Source organism: Crinia signifera, chromosome 1 (assembly GCF_055691185.1).
Source record: "Crinia signifera chromosome 1, ASM5569118v1, whole genome shotgun sequence".
Taxonomy (NCBI): domain Eukaryota; kingdom Metazoa; phylum Chordata; class Amphibia; order Anura; family Myobatrachidae; genus Crinia; species Crinia signifera.
Genome location: NC_139217.1, coordinates 147,386,545 through 147,408,679, shown reverse-complemented (window position 1 = coordinate 147,408,679; position 22,135 = coordinate 147,386,545). Strand labels below are relative to the sequence as shown.

General features: G+C 46.7%; 1 long non-coding RNA gene across 1 annotated transcript in view; it reads left to right on the top strand.

Moving 5' to 3' along the window:
- The window catches only part of LOC146061726 (uncharacterized), a 105,497-nt gene extending 84,534 nt beyond the window's left edge, over positions 1–20,963 (top strand). The window contains exons 3-4 of the long non-coding RNA XR_014471192.1: positions 18,720–18,829; positions 20,919–20,963. This is a non-coding gene — a long non-coding RNA (uncharacterized LOC146061726). The remainder of the gene's footprint in view (positions 1–18,719; positions 18,830–20,918) is intronic.
- Positions 20,964–22,135: the final 1,172 nt, after the last annotated feature.

The window sequence follows — 22,135 nt, the reverse complement described above, 5'->3', positions numbered from 1 at the left end:
TGCGTACACCCGGTGAACACTCTATATGCCGTGACCGAACTAATCAGAATAACCCCAGAATCACACGTGAAATAATTATCTCCATCTGTGGGTCTTTTAAAATGTATCAGTGAATACTGAGTACACCTGTGCACATGCCGGGTGACCTGGACATTGTGAACTGTTGTGGGCACTTGAGGACCAAGTTTGGAACCACTGGTCAAGTTTGTATTGTTTGATAATGTTTTCAGTGCTTATAATAGTATATTTACAACAAAGCAGAGTAATTAATCATGCCAAAATATGGAAAGGCTAACATACAGCATATAATTTAATCAAAACCTCTGGCCCCATATAATGTCAGTTGGATTATGGCTTCCATATATATTATCTGGGTAATTGTATATAAGCACATACTATATAACTAATTGCTGGAACAGAGATGTACTCATTTTATATAAATAGATTTGCCATTAAAATGATTAGGGCACTTAAGACAAATCAGAACGTTACATAATTAAAGATTTTATTATAATTATGCAAAGTCTGCTGAGGTCCCCTCCAGCATAATGTGCAGGGGTGAGTGTTTGGGGAAATCATGATATAATATATTCATCAACTTTATCCTACATGGTAAAATAAACATATAAAATGATTAAAAGCATCCTTAACTATAAAAAGATCAGATATAACTACAAGAATAATTATGAAAATGTTAACAAGCACAGTGATGATAAGAACAAAGTGTTATCTGCTTCATACTGATACAAGAAAGAACATAAATATTGATAAGGCACATATGTTCCATGGGACTTATATCCAGGGCCGGTGCAAACCCTCTCTGCGCCCCAGGCAATCCCCCCTGACACCCGCCCCCCCCCTTTCCCCCTCTGCCCTCTGTTGGGGGGGGGGGGGGGGTGTTTCAGCTCAGCGCGCACTACATGCGCTCCGGGGGCCAACGACACATGATACTGCGGCACGGAGGGGGGGGGGGGGGTCGGGTGCCGGGTGCCTGATTCCCGCTGACCTAGCCTCCACTAACCGCCGTACACCTCACCGCTACCTGCGGACATCCTCCTCTCTCGCCGGGTACCTCTGCTGCATTTCCCGAACGTGACTTCCTGAGCGATTCTGTGGCGGGATCCAGCACCCCCCGTGTTCAGGGGTGTGTTTTCTATGGTACCTCTGCGGTACTGAGCCCCAGAGGAGAGGTACCATACTCTCCTTTCGGCGGCTCAGTACCGCCCTCCAGTGGCCGGTGCCCTAGGCAAATGCCTAGAGCTGCCTAGTGGTGGTGCCGGCCCTGCTTATATCAAACTATTACAGTACATAAATATATAGTTACTAAATATGCAGTTTATTAACAAGTTCAATACATATAACTTTTTATCTATCTATCTATCTAACCTAAACAAAATATATCTATATTTATATTGTTTTTGTTGTTCCTCTTTTCGGAAAGAAACAAGTTTTTATTTCTTTGCTTCTGATGTTTCTCAAGCCCATGTTTCAAGTAAGAACTTATTTCCTGAAACAAAGAACCATTACACTGTATTGTTTCTGTTCTAGACAGTAGAAGTAATAACGCCTACACTCAAATAAATAATGAAGCAATAAACTTCAAAAGCAAACTAAATTGAAAGAAAAACAAAACCCACTAGTAATAGCTAAACTATTTTTTTAAATACTATTTTGAAACCAATTTTATAAATTACAATTGATTTCAACTACATAAAATATACACCACCACCCCACACTAAAAGGGTATTGAATGGAGGTAACGTTAACATCAACCAGATATCCATCTGCATACTACAACATACCCTACTTTATAATTAGGGATGTGCACCGGCCACTTTTCGTGTTTTGGGTTCTGATTACCTTGAGGTTTTGGGTTCTAATGGGTTTTGCCAAAACACCCCCTAAACGTTTTGTGTTTGGATTTTTTTGGTTTTGGGTTCTGATTTAGTTTTTTTTAAAGCATAAATGCTAAAATCACAGAATTATTTTTGCTCCTACGCTATATTAACCTCAATAACATTCATTTCCACTCATTTCCAGTCTATTCTGAACACCTCACAATATTGTTTTTAGGGCAAAAGGTTGCACCGAGGTAGCTGGATAACTATGCTAAGCCACACAAGAGTGCGGCACAAACAAATGGCTCATGTAAGAGTGGCACTGCAGCTGTAGATACGGCAGTACTATGCACCAGACAGGTAGATATGTGTCACACCAGGGGGCTTAGTCGACAAGACTGAGACCTCTGGTGGGGACCTGGACCGGTACCTGAACCGGGGAGGTTGGAGAGGACCCTTGCGCATGGACTGCGCGACAGTGCACCCAGAGCCAATAAGCAGTCAGAGGTAAAATACAACCGGAGTTTATTTGCAGATGGTTGTAATAGTACAGGCAGTAAAGTATGCAGGAAATAATGACAGTTCATGCAGATTGCAATACTTTACAGATGAGATGATGACATGTATCGATGGTGGAACATCGGATCCGGAGTGTCGGATATGGAAGAAGACTGTGGGTCCGGAATGACGGACGGGAGATGAGACTGTGGGTCCGGAATGACGGACGGAAGCAGGAGATCCGGAATATCGGACTATCGATGGTGGAACATCGGTGGCAGATGATGCTGGAGCATCGGAGGACCAGAGTCCCGGAGCTAGGCTTGGTCGCTGGGCTGAAGAGGCAGGATCACAGGCGGTGGAATAACCTGGACTTCACAGGAGATGGAACAACCTGGAACACACTGCAGCATGGAAAACAACACCAGCAGAGAAATACACTTGCACGGAGACAAGGACAGCTGACCATACACTGGAGACAACTGAAGCACTAGCAATGGTTCTGAGAGCTCCCAGCATACTTATCCCCACTGGGTGGCCAGGATTGGCCGAGGAAGTATGACAGGGAGATCAGAACCAACAGGATTGGACAGCACAGACATGTGACTGGGAAGAACATGGCAGCCCCCATGTCTGCTATGGCGGGAAAGTGTGTTTGTGCACACCATGCTGGATACTCGGAGCAATGGCGGCGGACAGGTGGATTGCCGTGCACTGGGGACTGTCACTGGGAGACAGGAGGCCGGCAGAGATGACGTCTGGACCGCAAGCTGAACCTTCGGAGGCACTTAGCCGGTAAGAAAGTCTGTCTGACAGCTCGGATCGTGACAGCACCCCCCCTTTAAGGGTGGCCCCAGGACACCTTTTAGGCTTGCGGGGAAACTTGGAGTGGAACGCCCGGATGAGTCTGGGAGCATGGACATCGATGGCATTGGTCCATGATCGCTCTTCGGGGCCGTAGCCCTTCCAATCGATCAGATATTGCAGACGACCATATCGGATGCGAGAGTCCAAGATTTTACTGACCTCATATTCGTTTCCACGCTGGGTGCAAACCTTAGGAGCCTTGGGGAGCTTGGAATGAAAGCGATTCAGAACCAGCGGCTTGAGCAGCGAAATGTGGAATGTAGCTTGCACTTTCAAATAGGGCGGCAACTTGAGCTTGTAAGCTACTGGGTTGACGACTCGCTCAACTGGGAAAGGACCAATATATCGGGGAGCGAACTTCATCGATGGCACTCTCAATCGAAGATTCTTGGTTGACAACCAGACACGATCTCCTGGACGGAGGGCTGGCACAGCTCTGCGTTTCCTGTCGGCAAATTTTTTGTACCTGCTTGAAGCCTTCAGAAGCGAAGAACGAATGAGCTTCCAGGATTTGACGAATTGCCGGATGGTCGTGTCGACCGCTGGAACAGAGGACACAGGTTGCAGAGTGAAGTCAGGAACTCGAGGATGAAACCCATAGTTGGCAAGAAATGGAGTGACATTTGATGAAGAATGATATTGGTTATTATGGCAGAACTCTGCCCATGGAAGGAGTTGAGCCCAGTCATCTTGGGAGGAAGAGACATATGTGCGGAGAAATGCTTCAAGGTCCTGATTCACCCTCTCCGTTTGGCCATTTGTTTGAGGGTGATAGGCTGTGGAAAACTTTAACTTGATTTGAAGCAGGGAGCACAGGCTTCGCCAGAATTTGGCTACGAATTGGACTCCTCTATCAGAGATGATTTCAAGAGGCAGTCCATGAAGCTTGAATATCTCTTTGATGAAGAGCTGGGACAGCTTGGAAGCTGACGGAAGGCCGGTGAGGGGAACGAAGTGAGCCATCTTGGTGAACCGGTCAACAATCACCCAGATGGTGGTGAACTTGTCAGACTCTGGAAGATCAGTTACAAAGTCCATAGAGATATGCGTCCAAGGACGATGTGGCACTGACAGTGGCATCAATTGCCCAGGAGGAGACTGACGACTGGTCTTGTGCTGGGCACACTTAGCACAAGAGGATACAAAGTCCTGTACATCCTGTGTGAGGGACGGCCACCAGTAGGACCTGGTGATAAACTCGTAAGTTTTCTGAATGCCTGCATGGCCAGCGAATTTTGAAGAATGCGCCCAACAAAGCAACTTCTTTCTTAGAGCTGGCTTTACAAATCTTTTCCCTGGAGGGGGCGTGAGATTAGAAACTCCCGTTGCGGAGAAGGCCACTGGATCAATAATGAAGTGTTGATGTGTGGACTTAGACTCACTATCTTGCTCCCATGAGCGGGAAAGGGCATCAGCTTTTCGGTTTTGTGTCCCTGGACAGAATGACAGCTTGAAACGAAACCTGGAAAAGAAAAGTGTCCATCTGGCTTGACGGGGGTTTAAACATTGAGCAGACTTGAGATACAGAAGATTCTTGTGGTCTGTGATAATTGTGATCTCATGAACAGCGCCCTCTAGAAGATATCTCCATTCTTCTAATGCCAACTTGATGGCGAGAAGCTCTTGGTCACCGATGGCATAGTTACGCTCTGCAGGCAGGAACTTACGAGAGTAGAACCCACAGGGATGAAGACGTCCATCGGGCGCTTTCTGCGAGAGGACTGCCCCAACACCCACGGAGGAGGCATCAACCTCGAGGATAAAGGGCAAGGTGGTATCAGGTTGTCGTAAAACAGGAGCTGAAGTTAACCTCTGCTTCAACAGATGGAAGGCTTCGATGGCTTCCGCAGGCCACTTCGCTGGATTAGACCCCTTTTTCATTAAGGCAGTGATGGGAGCCACAATAGAAGAGAAGTTACGAATGAATTTTCTGTAATAATTGGCAAAACCCAGGAAACGTTGAATACCTTTCAGCGAAGAGGGAATTGGCCAATCTTGGATGGCCTGCAGTTTTCCTGGGTCCATTTGAAGACCAGAACCGGAGACAATGTACCCTAGGAAGGGTATAGACTTCACCTCGAAGACACACTTCTCCAGTTTACAGTAGAGATGATTTGCTCGCAGCCGGGACAGAACCTCTTTGACCCAATAACGATGTTCTGTGATGTTATTGGCGTAGATTAAAATGTCATCGAGATATACAACTACATGTCGATACAGAATGTCCCGAAAAATCTCATTGACATAGTGCTGGAACACGGCTGGGGCATTGCTGAGCCCGAAGGGCATGAAGAGGTACTCATAGTGGCCGTCTCTGGTATTAAACGCCGTCTTCCACTCGTTACCCTCTCGTATGCGGATGAGATTATATGCACCCCTCAGGTCGAGTTTTGTGAAGATGGTTGCACCGCTGACACGGTCAAACAGCTCGGTGATTAGGGGCAACGGATATCGGTTCTTTACTGTGATGTCATTGAGGCCGCGATAATCAATGCATGGACGTAGGCCTCCATCCTTCTTCTTTACGAAGAAGAATCCTGCGCCAGCAGGAGAAGTTGAAGGACGGATGAATCCCTTTGCCAGATTTTCCTTGATGTAATCGGTCATGGCTTGAGTCTCTGGAAGAGAGAGAGGATAGGTTCTACCTCTGGGTGGTTCTTTGCCTGGGATAAGGTCGATAGGGCAATCCCACGGTCTGTGAGGAGGTAGGACATCAGCGCCAGACTTGCTGAATACATCTGAGTACTCTTGGTAGGGAAGAGGCGGAAGGTCTGCTGCATCGGCTGAAGAATGACGAGCTGGGAGTACCTTTTGGAGACAGGTACCGAAGCAGGAAGGATCCCAGGAAAGGATTTCAGATGTCTTCCAATCAAGGCGAGGATTGTGAAGACGGAGCCAAGGTAAACCCAGAACCAGAGCATGAGTGGCTCGGGGTAAAACCAGGAAGGACAAAAGTTCAGTGTGCAGGACTCCCACTTTTACTGTAAGTGGCAAAGTTCTGCGGGAGACTGTCGCATCAGGAATCCTACTGCCATCCACAGCAGTAAAGAAGACAGTCTTGGAAAGACTTTCAGTGGGTAACCCCCACTTGCGGACCAGTTCTGCAGTAACGAAGTTGCCAGCGGCACCGGAATCAAGAAGTGCGGAGACAGTCTTGAAATGCTGACCAACTTGTAGGGAAACTGGAAGGACACAATCAGTTGCTGATGGAGAGGACTTAATTACTCCTAGCCTACCCTCTCCTTGACGGGCTAGGAGGAGGAGTTTTCCTGACGCTTTGGGCATGCAGAAATTTGATGTGCAGGATCGGCACAATACAGGCAGAGCTGTGCCAACCGTCGACGTTCTCCTGGAGACAAACGGAAACGGTTTATCTCCATTGGTTCTTCTTTGGAATGGACCGCAGGAGCAGTGGGTAAAGAAGGCGGAGGAGTTGGCACTTTAACTGGAGCGCTCTTGTGACGTTCTACAGCCCTTTCTCGAAAGCGTAGGTCTACTTTGATACATAAAGAGATAAGGTCACTTAGACCTGAAGTCTCTGGCAGCAAGTTCATCCTTGATACGGTCGGATAGACCATGCCAGAAGGCTGCGTATAAGGCCCCATCACACCAGGAGAGTTCAGACGCCAGAATCTGGAACTGGACCAGATATTGCCCGACGGAGCGGGATCCCTGTCTGAGACGGAGGATTTCAGTGGAGGCAGATGCTGATCGCCCAGGCTCATCGAAGATACGCCGGAATGTTGACACGAAGTCCTTGTAGTTGGACAGGATGGCATCAGATCTTTCCCATAAGGGAGACGCCCATTCTAACGCTGCTCCACACAGGAGGGAGATGATGTAGGCGATCTTGACCCTTTCAGTAGGGAAGTTGCTGGGTTGCAGCTCAAAGTGAATCTCACACTGATTGAGAAAACCTCGGCAGGTCTTGGGGTTCCCATCATACTTGGTGGGGACAGACAGATGAAGGCGAGGTGCAGCAGCCATTACAGGAGGATGAACTGGACTTGGAAGTTCTCTGACAGGCTCAGGGCCACTGAGAGTGGTCTGTAGCTTATCCAGCCGGGAAGACAGATCTTGCAGACAATGAATCACTTGGCTCTGCGCAGCCTCTTGCTGATCCAAGAGAACAGCCAGTTGCTGTACAGGGCTGGATGGTGATGCTTGGCTTGCGGCTGGATCCATTTGGCTAGTGCTTACTGTCACACCAGGGGGCTTAGTCGACAAGACTGAGACCTCTGGTGGGGACCTGGACCGGTACCTGAACCGGGGAGGTTGGAGAGGACCCTTGCGCATGGACTGCACGACAGTGCACCCAGAGCCAATAAGCAGTCAGAGGTAAAATACAACCGGAGTTTATTTGCAGATGGTTGTAACAGTACAGGCAGTAAAGTATGCAGGAAATAATGACAGTTCATGCAGATTGCAATACTTTACAGATGAGATGATGACATGTATCGATGGTGGAACATCGGATCCGGAGTGTCGGATATGGAAGAAGACTGTGGGTCCGGAATGACGGACGGGAGATGAGACTGTGGGTCCGGAATGACGGACGGAAGCAGGAGATCCGGAATATCGGACTATCGATGGTGGAACATCGGTGGCAGATGATGCTGGAGCATCGGAGGACCAGAGTCCCGGAGCTAGGAGTGGTCGCTGGGCTGAAGAGGCAGGATCACAGGCGGTGGAATAACCTGGACTTCACAGGAGATGGAACAACCTGGAACACACTGCAGCATGGAAAACAACACCAGCAGAGAAATACACTTGCACGGAGACAAGGACAGCTGACCATACACTGGAGACAACTGAAGCACTAGCAATGGTTCTGAGAGCTCCCAGCATACTTATCCCCACTGGGTGGCCAGGATTGGCCGAGGAAGTATGACAGGGAGATCAGAACCAACAGGATTGGACAGCACAGACATGTGACTGGGAAGAACATGGCAGCCCCCATGTCTGCTATGGCGGGAAAGTGTGTTTGTGCACACCATGCTGGATACTGGGAGCAATGGCGGCGGACAGGTGGATTGCCGTGCACTGGGGACTGTCACTGGGAGACAGGAGGCCGGCAGAGATGACGTCTGGACCGCAAGCTGAACCTGCGGAGGCACTTAGCCGGTAAGAAAGTCTGTCTGACAGCTCGGATCGTGACAATATGGCAGTACTAGGCACCAGATAGGTAGATAAGGCAGTACTAGGCACAAGACAGGTTGATACGTCAGCAATACTAGTATGTGCACCAGCAGAATTTATAATAATTAATTTTATTATAGGTACTGCTTGGCACTCAGTGGCATACGTCAGTGCACCAGCAGCATGGAATTATTTTTTACAGTCCCACGCAGCACAAGTATTATTTTTTAATTAAATTATATATAGCAGCCTAGTATGTAGTTGTACTGCTAGGTAGGTACACTTAGGCAGTAACACTGCCAATGGCAACAGTGGACTGAGTAAATAATACTGGCAACCTCTATTCACAGTATTCAGTGCAGGCAGCACCAGTGGACTATATATAATTAAATTAATTAAGTATTAATAATATAGCAGCCTAGTAGGTAGAGAAACTAAACTACTAGGTAGGTAGGCAGTAGCACTGCCAGTGGTCACCACAAAAGGTAGTTACATACCACCAGTAGCAGACTATTATGCACCAGCAGAATTTATAATAATTAATTTTATTATTAGGTACTGCTTGGCAGTGGCACTCAGTGGCACATGTCAGTGCACCAGCAGCATGGAATTATTTTTTACAGTCACACGCAGCACAGGTATTATTTTTTAATTAAATTATATATAGCAGCCTAGTATGTACTAGGTAGGTACACTTAGGCAGTAGCACTGTCAATGGCAACAGTGGACTGAGTAACTAAATAATACTGGCAGGTTCAGTGCAGGCAGCACTAGTGGACTATATATAATATAATTAATTATTAATATAATATATAATATTACAGCACAGCACCAGAGGTAGGCCCCAGCACAGAGGAGACAGTAGTACTACAAGTACACAGTTAAACTGTCCTCCTTGCTAGGGAGATCCCACCCTAAGCAGAGAGGAGAACAGAGTACACAGCAGCACTGAGGGAGACAGCCCCAGCGAATAAAATAATTACAGCACAGCACACCAGAGGTAGACCGCACAGAGGAGACAGTGGTACTAAAAGTACACAGTAAGGGTGTCCTCCTTGCTAGGGTGATCCCACCCTAAGCAAAGAGGAGAACAGAGTACACAGCAGCAATGAGAGAGACAGCCCCAGCGAATAAAATATTGCGTTCAAGGTCAAGCTCAAGTTTAAGCCCCAGTAGCAGCACCAACACACCCTCTCCCAACCCACTACTAGACTGGAGTAAAGGTGGCGGGCGCAGCAGCCGCTATTTTAAGCCTCGCGACATACGGCGCCGGGCGATGACGTTCTGCCCACGCGGACGGACCCGAGTCAGGCGGGAATCTCAGAGCGCTGCTCGGAACCTGGCTCGGAATGATGACGTCCGTGGGGGGCTCGGATCTCTGGAATCCGAGTCTGCGCATCTCTATTTATAATCAGTGGTGCAAGTAAGGGGGTACGGAGTGGTATGGCATACCTTTAAGAAATATTTTGCCTGTACGCCGTACCACCCTGCATCCCCTGCTGCTCTTCTCCCACCGCTGCGAGGTTAAGGAGAGTGCAGAGCAGCACCACAAGCTTCCCCACCCCTCCACCGCTGCCACTAAGAGACTAGAACAGGGGAGCGCAGCTCATCATCGCAGGCTTCCCTGACCCCTTCGGCGGCTCTCAGCCATTTCAAATACAGCACAGCTCCTGAGCCAATCAGAGCTCATGTACCAGCAGCCATGGTGATTGGCTGCCTGTCCACAAGCTCTGATTGGCTCGCAAATCAGCACCATATTTGAAATTGCTGAGAGTCACCGGAGGGGTGAGGGAAGCCTGTGGGGCTTAGCAGCCTGGGGTCGGGGCCCTGGAGTCACTTGCGCATGACAGTGCTGCTGTGTGGGAAGAGGGGCATGAGCCGGCATGGTTGGAGAGAGCCCCTTGGGCAACAAGCATGTAAACCAATCCCATCCCCTGGGCAATGAGATTGTAATCACTTCATGGCAACAAACATGGAACCCCCATGGCAACAAGCATGTAATCCTCCCATGGCAACAAGCATGAAACCCCTGTGCCAACAAGCACAAAACTCCTGGCATTGAGCACGCAGCTCCTGGCAACTAGCATGTACTGTAGGTAAGCAACACAACACTTATGTGACATAATATGTAATAGTCATTATGGCATGTGCTATATTAAGTAATGGGCATTATGGTGTGGGACATAATGTGTAATGGGCATTACCATGTGGGGCATAATGTGTAATAGGCATTAAGGCATGTTGTATAATGTTTAATATTTATTACGGTGTGTGTCATAATGTGGCCATGCCCCTATTGTCATGTAACTACTCTAGTCTAGTTTCATATGACCATGCCCTCTCATGACACATGACCAAACCCACTTTTGGCGAGCGCGCATATGGCGCACACTTATATTACCGCTATGAAATAATTTCTACTTGCGCCACTGTATATAATAGGTATTACTTAAAGCAGGTGTGGATCATTTGCTCAACCAACCTAAGGTTGACATGCACTGGGTGGACCACTGAAGGTCGACAGGCCTTAGGTTGACACACTGAATAGGTCAACATGGCTTTATGTCGACAGTGTCATTATGTAGACACAATCATTAGGTCGACATTGAAAAGGGTGACAGTCAAAAGGCCAACATGGGTATTTCACATTTTTTGGCCTGAATGTTGACTCATTTCAATGCACCTCGCATGGCTCGCTATGCTTCAGGCACGATGCCTCGCTACTCTGTTGACCTAAAGCCATGTCGACCTTTTGAGTGTGTCGACCTAAGGCCTGTCAACCATCAGTGGTTGACCCACTGCATGTCAACCTTAGGTTTGTTGACCTATCGACTGTATGCCCTTAAAGCAGCTGTCTGAAAAAAGCAACATGACTTAGATAGGGGTAGAGACAGCTTAAGAAGTATTACAGGAAAGCAAGAAACTGCTATGGGAATGGCTGACATCTGATACAGAGTAAAGCTTACATACAGTTGCATGATATTCATTCACAGTTTTCAAAAGAGCATTGTAATATAATATCTTGCGTCTCTACTGCTATGACCCACATGTAGTTGAGGGAAAGCAATGGTTATGTTGTTCTGTATGAAAAAGCAGTAGCATGTTCATAGATTTTAAGCTTGGGAACAGGGCCCTCTTATCTGTGTATTATTTCATAGTCTCCTTTTATTGCTGTTTTGATTCAAATAGTAAATTGCAAAGGAATATGCTATTGCTATAAATAAATGTTTATAACCATATTACTTACCAAAAAATAGCTCTTCCCAACAGAGAAAGCAAGGAGTTACCGTAGAACCCAATTACACTACAGACAGAGAACATCTGCCAGATGGCCATTTCAACTTTCTTTCTCTCCATACATAAAATAATTTCAATTCACTTTAAACCATTATCTTCATAATAACTAGAAAAGGAAACAAAGAAATGTATTACAAAATGTAATAAAAAGGAGAATTAAAACAAAACATACATCTCTAAATGCAAATAAAACTAAACTGTAACTAAAAGAAATGCTTTGAATGCCCTAAAAATTACCCTTTTACCATTTAAACATCCTCTCCTATTTACTTTGCCACACTGTGCTGCCAATTACTGTAGTGGAAGCGGGAATTGGTCATAGTTGTTTACCTTGCACATCCTGCAGGAGTCTGCCGATTTTATCATAAACCTTCTGCTGACCCGCATTGTACTCCTAATCTTCAGTTCCTGCATGGGATGCCACTATGAAATTTATTTTAAAGGACTGTGATTAGCTGTAGCTGCTCAGGAGTCCATGCTGACAACTCTCATCCCCCCCCCCCCCCCCCCTCGATCTCTGTATCTTTGCTGGTGTGCACTCAACCATAGCATGCTGCTGCTGCTCTGCTAGCGAGTTGTAAGAGTTTATTTAATCTTCTTTATTAAGTTAAACATATTTGTTTACTGTCTTAGAGTATCTGGTGACCATACTGATTTGGTTAAAACTACTGTATAATGGTATGGAGAACATCATATACAAAAAATATAGGTAGTGGTTACAAGATGCAGACAGTGAGTGAACTCACACAATGTCAAATTGCATTTGGAATTTAGTAAGGTGATGCTGGTTGACCTTGCAGCTTTGCGGGTCCTCTAAACGCCCCCCCCCCTGCACATCCATTTGCAGCCTTGCATGCTGGGGAGAAAGCATTCCATGGTTGCCGACCATTGAATGATTTGTACAGTGCTCACAGATCTAAGACACCTCTCTGGTGTCTTAGATCTGCGGGCCCCTGTACGGGAAGCAGGCGGCAGCTGACATCCACTGGTCAGCTGCCCGCCCCCCGCACACGCTTCACATGCAAATTTCTATGGGAATGCCCAGTGTTTTCATGGGAACGCCCATGAAATGCTGGGCATTCCCATGGGTGCAACCATGGCCCGCCACCCCCCACGCAGTATTTTTATGCTGTAACATATGCGATAATTATGGCAAAGGACAGCTCTTGCGTTAAGAGCTGTCCTTTGCGGGTACTCAGCGGGTCCCATCGGGTGGCTCCCCCCTCCCTCCCTTACCCGGCAATGTGCTGCTGCTGCAGCGGGGGGGGGGGGGGGGGGTTGGGCTGGCTCTCCTCCTCCCTGCACCCGGAAGAGGATCATAGTGCAGAGAGGAGAAGGTCACAGGCCCGGACGCAGGTGAGGGGGGGACTGTGCGGGGAGGCGGTTGGTCAGTGCGGGGTGTGGGGGGGTCTCGTTAGAAGCCCATAAGCTTTTATGGGGCATCGCCAGATTTTTCTGGCGATGCCCCCCACCGGGTTACCCGGCGGGGGATGCTTAGAGCATCCCAAAATGTGGTAAAAACCCTATAACTTCTTTTTGACCGCATTTTTCATTTAGAGAGTCTCCCCCCAAATGAGTAACATTATATTCACGTGGTCTTGGTCTTGCCACCCCTGCCTACAGTGATATTAGTATTAATGTTAATATTTTCAACTTTTAAGAAAAATATTCTGACAGCATTATTGCGCACATACATCTTCCTTACAGTTTATGCAACTGCAATATTTCTAGATATTAGATTCACATGATTATATTTCAAAGAAAACTAAATTCTCTGTAGAATTCAGAAAATATAAAACTTTTATAAGTTTATTACTGAAGACAAGATTAATGTTTTCCAAGTGCTTTTTAAATAAACCATGCCAAAAGCTTCAAGAAGCAATGAGAGTGGCATGTCTTCCCCTGGATCTTTCCCAATAACTTAGGGCCCATACACACTTGGCGCCTTTGAGCTGAATGCTGCTCAGTTTTGTCATTTGAGCTGCTTTGAGCTCAAAAGCCGCCCAGTGTGTACGGGACATCAGTGAGCGCTGATGCGCGGTCCCTCATCATCGCCAGCAGTCGACACGCATCTGCTGGTATTACCAGCAGATGAGCGATGGGGTGGACAGCTTTGGATAGCGTCCTGCAATAGAAAGCTGTCCTCCCCAAGGGAAAAATTGCTGATATGGGTGAAAATCACACAATGTGGGTATGCACTGAGTGATTTCCAGCCCCACACTTTTCCGATTCATCGTTAACCATACGTGCTGGGCAAAATCGCCCAGTGTGTATGCACTTTTAGAGGGGCAATGTTTCAGCAGAACCCAAATAAGATGTGTGTACAAATATCATTACATTTTGAGAACTGCTGCTTTTTTGGGGTCAATTCAATGGTTTTGCGAGCTGTGACAGAGAGCAGTGCTGACTGCTCATTGTCACAGCTCGCACTGTCAGTATTTAACTGACCCTTTGCCATACCTCCCAACTTCTTGGCTGCTGCAATAGGGACACTCGCGCGGCGTGCCCGGAAAGGGGGGGCTATGCAAATGAGGGTGTTGTTTATGCAAATTAGCCGCAACCCCATTTTCGGCCGCGAATAGACGCTGTGCACATGAGCACAGCGTCTATTCAATCAGCTTGGGGGACTCGGGACAATGCCGGCCGCGGGTGGGACAGCGGGACAGGACCCGAAAATCGGGACTGTCCCGCTGAAATTGTCACTTGGGAGGTATGCCTTTGCACATGCCGTTTTCCAGACACTGGGTTTTTTGCAGCGATGGGGAGATGGCATGTGCGGCCACTAAAACAGTGAGGCTCAGGGCTAAATGCAATGGGCTCCCTGCATTAGCCACGAGCCTCATTGTTCGGGGGAATCCTCACCATCATCTGACAGCGAAGGTTCCCCCAGAACATTGAATAAGGTGAGCAGCCGGTGCGGGTCACTTGTTTTCTGCAATCCCCACTGTTTAACCCCCTTGCCGGCCACATTGAATTCGGCACTGTATGTTTCTAACAATCGTTGGGTTAGAGCTTGAAAAGTGATAAAATGGAGAGTGATAAACAGCCAGCCAATTAGCTCCTACCTGCCATGTCACAGACTGTGTTTGAAAAATGTCAGACAGGAGCTGATTGGCTGGCTGTTTATCACTCTCCATTTTATCACTTTTCAAGCTTAAGGTGCGTACATACGGATAGATTTGGCCAACGATTCAATCTTGTTAAAAAAATCCTCTGAACCTCCTGCACAAACGATTAGTGACAAATGATGAACGATTGAACAACAGATTACACATGAAGGATTGATCTTTAACGATGGTGGAGGGAGATGCAGCCAGTCAATCAGCCTTACCAAATCGTGCATACACATGAAATGATTGGTACACATCGTTAACGATTAGTCGCTGATCTTTCTGCATGCAGGAAAGATCAGCGACCTCTACCAACGACCGGCGGGTACGCGCATCGTCCGATATATCGTTCATACACACGGAACGATTTGAGCGATTGGTCGTTTCAATCGGTCGGGAATGCCCAGATCTTTTGTCAAATCTATCCGTATGTATGCACCTTTACAGAATCTAACCCGTTATCAGTAACAGGCCTGAACGTGTGCTTGTTTGGGACCTGCATTTGGTCTGGGTGAATAGCTGTTCGTTGTAGATATTGCAGCCCATAACACTGCTATCTGCAGTTGAAATACATAAAAAAGAACAAAAGATTGAGAATTATTTCCTATTAACAAATAGAATTTTTCACTATGGAAATGACATCATAATATATATTTGAATCCAAAGAATGCTTATATGACATGTATAATATTGTTTAATTAGCTTAAGGGAAACATACAATAAAATAAACACTACTATACAGTATATGGCATACAGGCTAAATGTACTAAGCATTGTAAAGTGTTAAAGTGGAGAGAGATAAAATACTGGACAATCAGCTTGTTACATGCTGTGTTTGAAAAATGACAGGAGCTGGATAGTTGGTAGGTTATCTCTCTCCATTTTATCTCTGTTCAAGGTGTATTACATGAACCCCATAGTATATTAAACATCTCAAATCCCTGAGTTCTTCATAATGAACTAGTTTTCGGTATCCGGTCCCTGGGTCAACAACGTCTAGGTCAACAGTGACTAGGTCGACACCTAAGAATGGTCAACATACCTTAGGTCGACAATGAAAGAAGGTCAGCACCAGCTTAAGGTCAACATGGACACGGCTGACATTTAAAAGGTCAACACGAGTTTTTGATGTTTTTTTTTTTTTTAGACGGACTTGGTTCAAGGTTCACTATCCAAGTGGGTATAGAGTGAGAATATAATAGTGTGCCAAATGCAGCAAGGCACCGCGCCTGATACATGGCGAGCAGACTTGGTACTCTTATACGGTGTCCATGTTCACACCAAAACTGTGAAAACTCATGTCAACCTTTTGAGTGTTGACCATGTCCATGTTGGCCTTAAGCTTTTGTCAACCTTCTGTCATTGTCTTCCCATGGTATGTCTACCAATTTTAAGTGTGTAACTAGTCACTGTTGACCATTAGTGGTTGACCTAGTGACTTTCAATCTAGACATCGGACGACCCCCTAATAACCCTAATCTGTGACTAACCTGTTTATATTATCTATTAAGAAGATAGAAGTGGTAAATGATCCTTTATCAGTGTTCAGATGTTTAAACAATATTTATTGTTCACAATGAGGTGATAGTGCCAGAAAAGAATGGGAACATATCATGGTATAGGATAGGAGGAACAAGATTGATAGAAATCTCCTTCACATTTAAAGGGGAAGGTTACATTTGCTGCGACCATCACTGTAACAAAAATACGTATCTTCATAATTTAATTCTCCAAATGAATCATAAATTATGTGAAGGAAAGTCAGGTTTTTGCAATTGTTTACCATATCATGGGGGAAATGTAATAGGGTGAGATAATCAGAAAGTGAGAGATTTGCTAAGGAATCTCCAGGTTTTTTCAAGCGGCAATCATTTACACTGGGAAATCAAACTGGTTTTGCCGTAAGGTTGTAGATGGGTTTTGTGGAACTGCGCACTAAGTGCGTCTGTGCGGGGTTAGCTGCTACGAAATGACAGTGATCAGCCTGTGGTAATGAGCAATAATGGAAACTTTATGCGCTCTACCCTCTAAATAAATGAATGAATGAGACTACCTAGGGCCTTATTTTGGTTCATTCTTTCTGACAAAATCCTTCTTAGATGGACAAAACCATGTGCACTGCAGGTGGGCAGATGTAACCTGTGCAGAGAGAATTAGATTTGGGTGAGTAATTTTGTTTCTGTGCAAGGAAAATACTGACTGCTTTATTTTTACACTGCAATATAGATCTCACTTTGAAGTAAAACCCCACCCAAATCTAATTCTCTCTGCACATGTTACTTCTGCCCCACCTGCAGTGCACATGGTTTTGCCCATCTAAGAAGGATTTTGTCAGAAAGAATGAACCAAAATAAGGCCCCTAGGTGTTGGTTTAAAAAAAACCTTTATTTGTTTCACACAATGGGGGCGATTCTCTATCACAGAAATGCGGTAAAAACCCAGTTATCGGGGTTTTTACCTCATTTCTGTATGCTGTAATGTCCCTCCGCAGTGGCAGCACTGCGGAGGGAATCGCCAGCAAAAGCTGGCGATTCCCTGCAGAAGCCTATGGGCTTCTTACCGCAGCACTGTTTGAGAGATCCCTCACGGATCCCTCCCAGGATGCCCTGTGGCCGGTGCGTCACTCTGCGCATGCGCAGATGGACTCCCGGGTCACAAACCCGGAAGTCCAGTGCCGGCACCGCATCGCAAGGGACAGCTCTTATCGCAAGAGCTGTCCCTTGCATTAATATCAGCATATGTTACGGCATATGCCGTTATTAATAATGCGATGCCCGGCGAAGGGGGGCTGCGGATGTTACAACATCCCGCCCAATGTGTTTGATAGAGCACTACAAGAAGTGCAATAAAACTAATCTTAGAAACATGTTCTGAAGGGTATAAGCCTCCAAGTCCTGGTCACAGTGCTGTGACTGGTGATAAGCTACTGCCAGTGGTCAATGGGGCCACTATTTCCACAAGCTCTTCCACAAGGCCACAAGCTCTCTATCTCCGTCAAGTGTGGATGGTGGTTAGTCTGAGCGGTAGTTAGTCTTGCTTCTATTAGTGAGGGAACAGTCTGCAGGTCAGTGAAGAGGTCAAGACTAATTGGCAGCAGTACAGTCGTTGTCTCTTAGCTCCAGCTCCTATATGCAGGTTGCTGGAATGGGGATAAATGGTCTGGTAGGTTGGGCAAGGGTTGCGGGGGAGATACGTAGGTGGGTGGTGAGCGTCAGTGCTAGGTTGCACCGGAGGACGGCGTCCCTTACCTCTGGTGGTGCACCCGCACTTCCTAGGTGTCGGTCCCTCGTCACCGGTGTCTTGCTTCTTTGCTGGGGAGCTGTACGCGGCTCCAGCAGCTCTTGGTCCACGGAGCTGCAACTCTGGCTAATGTTACTTCCGGGTCGGGCAATCTCGCGAGATTTCATCCGCCGGGCCGAAACGCGATCTCACGAGATTTAGTCCAAACGAGCCGAAACGCGTTGGAGACATACAGCATCACTTCACCTTCCAAAGCCTCCTCACTTTCTCTCACTTTCTGATTCTCTCACCCGCTTACATTTGCCACCATGTATGGATTTATACTATTGAAAGATACCTTTAAGTTTTTTTCATTAAGTGTGTGGACTGCAGATATATTAGTGAACAAGAAGACTGAGCAAGCTATAATGCTGTTTTTGACATAGTAATTTTCTGAGAATATAAATGAAAACTGTTGGTTGTACTACTATGAATACAGTATATTGTTCTTGAGTATAACATGGGCTCTTATGCATAATGGCAAAGCATGTGAAAAGAGACCTGTTAGCATGTTTTCTTTCTATGTTTGGCTTCAAAAAGACAGCAGACCTCTGGAAATATAGGACAGAATGTTGTGTGTTGTAGAACATTTTGTAGTTTTATGTTACACTTTCATTCAAGTCACATTTATGAATGGAAAATAAGTAAAATCACTTTCCTTCTCTATGGTTGTGTGCTTTTCTATTAATAGTGATATACTGCAGATTCATGTACAATGGAGAGTTTATACTGAACTGGCTGCGCTGTGTTATCTGGAACTAAGCAGACTACATCGATCTCTGCATAGACCAGCATTCATCTGTAAGTTATACAACCACAAACAGCCAGCTGGACTGGGATTTGTGTTTTTAATTAAAGTAAATGTAAACAAGAATTGGGGAAGACTGGGAATCTGTATGTAAATTGATCACAGGATGAACATTTAGAGGCACAGTCAATGGTGGATTCAGTTGTTTAAATGTACTCAAGTCCTGTTTTTTGCGTGTTTCCTTTTCTAGTGGACATATTTTGAGATTAATAGACAGTGGTGGAAGTATAAAAAATGTCTTAGTGGTACTATGTTGCGCGCCACAGGCGCGTGTCGAAAAATGGGCGTGTCAGGGCGTGGTCTGGGCGTGGTCATATGGCACAAGGGGGAGTGGCTACATGACAAAACGTTATGCCCCCAGTGCCAGATATTGCCCTCACAGTGCTAGATATGCCCCCATTGCCACACATATATGCCCCACAGTGCCAGATATGCCTCCACAGTTCCACACATATGCCGCCACAGTGCTAGTTATGCCCCCAGTGCCAGATATGCCCCATAATGCCACACATATGCCCCCAGTGCCAGATATGCCCCCACAATGCCCCACATATGCCCCCAGTGCCAGATATGCCCCCACAATGCCACACATATGCCCCCACAGTGCAAAGTATGCCTCCAATGCCAGATATGCCCCCCACAGTGCCAGATATGCCCCATAATGCCACACATATGCCCCATAATGCCACACATATGCCCCCAGTGCCAGATATGCCCCCACAATGCCACACTTATGCCCCCACAGTGCAAAGTATGCCCCCAATGCCAGATATGCCCCCACAATGCCAAACATATGCCCCTCACAGTGCTAGTTATGCCCCCAGTGCCAGATATGCCCCATAATGACACACATATGCCCCCACAGTGCAGAGTATGGCCCCAATGCAAGATATGCCCCCACAATGCCACACATGAGCCCCACAGTGCTAGTTATGCCCCCCGTGCCAGATATGCCCCATAATGACACAAATGCCCCCACAATGCCACACATGCCTCCACAGTGCCACACATATGCCCCCACAGTGCCAGAAGCCAGCAGCACAAGTAACTCCACCAGGAAAAGTATGTAACACTGACAGCAGTCCCTTCGCCACGAACATGGACCCGTGCACACATCATGTCCCACCTTGACTGCACAGCCTGAGCCCACACATCATGCTGGGCTTGCTGGCGTCGCTGCTACAATACTACTCACGCAGCAAACGGCGGCATGGCTATCCTCCTGAGTCCGGACGGGCAGCCGGGGACGGAGTCGGTCAGCCTGTCAGTGTCGATCGGTCAGGACGGGAGGCGGGGCGCTAGATGGAGGAGCCTGGAATGATGGAGATGAGACAACGCCATTTCAAATGTGGGCCGATTTGTTAGCCATTCAGAGCTTGCTGCCCGTGAGCCAATCAAAGGGGCTGCTGGGCCGCGAGCTCTGATTGAGCTCCTCACGAGCCATGGCCACATTTGAAATAGCCGGGCACTCGGGTAGCTGTCGGGGACCCGGGAGGTAAATGTAGCAGCTGCAGAAGATCGGGCTCTGGGAGGCAATAGACTATGTGTGTGCTGTATTTTAGTGCAGCCCAGCCACCAACACCGACCATGACGCACACTACTGACCTGCTGCTCCTTAGCCGTGGTGGCTGCCACAGCATAGTTACGCCACTGCCCTTCTGGTCTCCTCTTCTCCTCCCCCGCTGCCGCCGCTTCTTCTTCCGGGGGTACAGGGGAGCGCATCACGCGTCTCTCCTTCCCCGGCTTCACTGTGTCTGGGCCACCAGACAATCATGATTGGCTGTTGTGGGACCATTTTCTCAGATTTCCCCTAAACCTACCTCCAGCCACTTTCAGTGCATGTCCATGTGTTCTAATACTTCTGTTCCTTCTAAGAATGTTTCCCTCTTGTACCTTGGAAAACCTTTGATATGTTTAAAGTTTCTATCATGTTCCTCCTTTACATTCTCTACTATACTATAAATATTAAGATGCTTTAGTATTTCCAAGTACATTTTGTGGTGTAGGCAATGCACCCTTTTAGTTGGCCTTCTTTGTACTGTTACTAATACATTTATTTCCTCCTGTTGATTTGGCCTCTAGAACTAGACACAGTAATATAACTGAGTCCATACCAGTGACCTATACATTGGCATTATTACTTCTTTATATCTTCTTTATATCTTCTGCTAAAGGATACGGTCATTAGGTTGACCCTATAAAGGTCGACCATTGAAGGTCAACAGGGCTCAGATCTTCACCCGAAATAGGTTGACATAGCTAAGGTTGACAGGTTTGGAAGGTCGACTCAAGCATTAAGTCAACAGTCAAAAGGTCATCATGAGTTTTTCACATTTTTTTTAGCTGACATGTGCCAACAGGTGATATTTCATACCCTACCATCCACTACGGCATGGTGGGACAAAATAATAAAGTGCAGCGAGCATGTGAGGGATGCGGTATACCTAGATGGTATCCTTTTTGAATATGTTGGCATTCAGGACAAAAATCTTGAACCTTTTCATTGTCACCCTGATACTTGCATCAATCTTAGCCATGTCGACCTATTACAGGTGTCCACATATGCCCTTTCGACCTTCAGTGGTCGACCCAATGTATACCGACCTAAATACAGTCAACCCTATGACACATACACGCTTCTGATCTTCCTCCCTATGCAAACAAGCCTTTGTCTTTCCTTCCTCCTTGCTTTGTTACATTGCCTTTAATTTGTCTCAAATGGTAACTTCTAAATCCCTTTCCTCCTCTCTAGTTTCCATTATAGTGCCCTTAATACTGTACTATATTTATTGTTACTGCCACCTCTGGCAGGTCTGTGTTGCTGCAGCCTCACTTCCATATGTTTGATCTGTGAAGTCTCACCTGTCATATAATTTGACAATAACCTTGTATCTGGCTGCCCAGCTGTAGTGAGTCTTTGTATCAGGAGGGTTGTCCATTCCTGGCTGTCCTGATTGTGTATTACTCCCTTTATTACCCAGCTTACTCTGTGCCTGATGCCAGTAATGGGTATAGGTGCTTGTAGGAGGTTCCTTGAAAAAGCTGCATTTTGCGGCGAAATGCGTAGGGTTCTTGCTAAACTGACTGACGCCACCATTGGATAAGTCACTCACCTTGCCCAACAGTGCACAGGCACCATCCTTTCCAGCAGAGGTCATCACTACCACCATTGAATTAAGTGGCAGACATCTCTTCCACTCACTGCGGTAACAATATCTCTGGAGGAGCGCCACCTCCTAAAAAGACCCAGTTCCATTCTTTGGCAAAGGAGAGGAAGAGACCCCCCACCTCCAATTCAC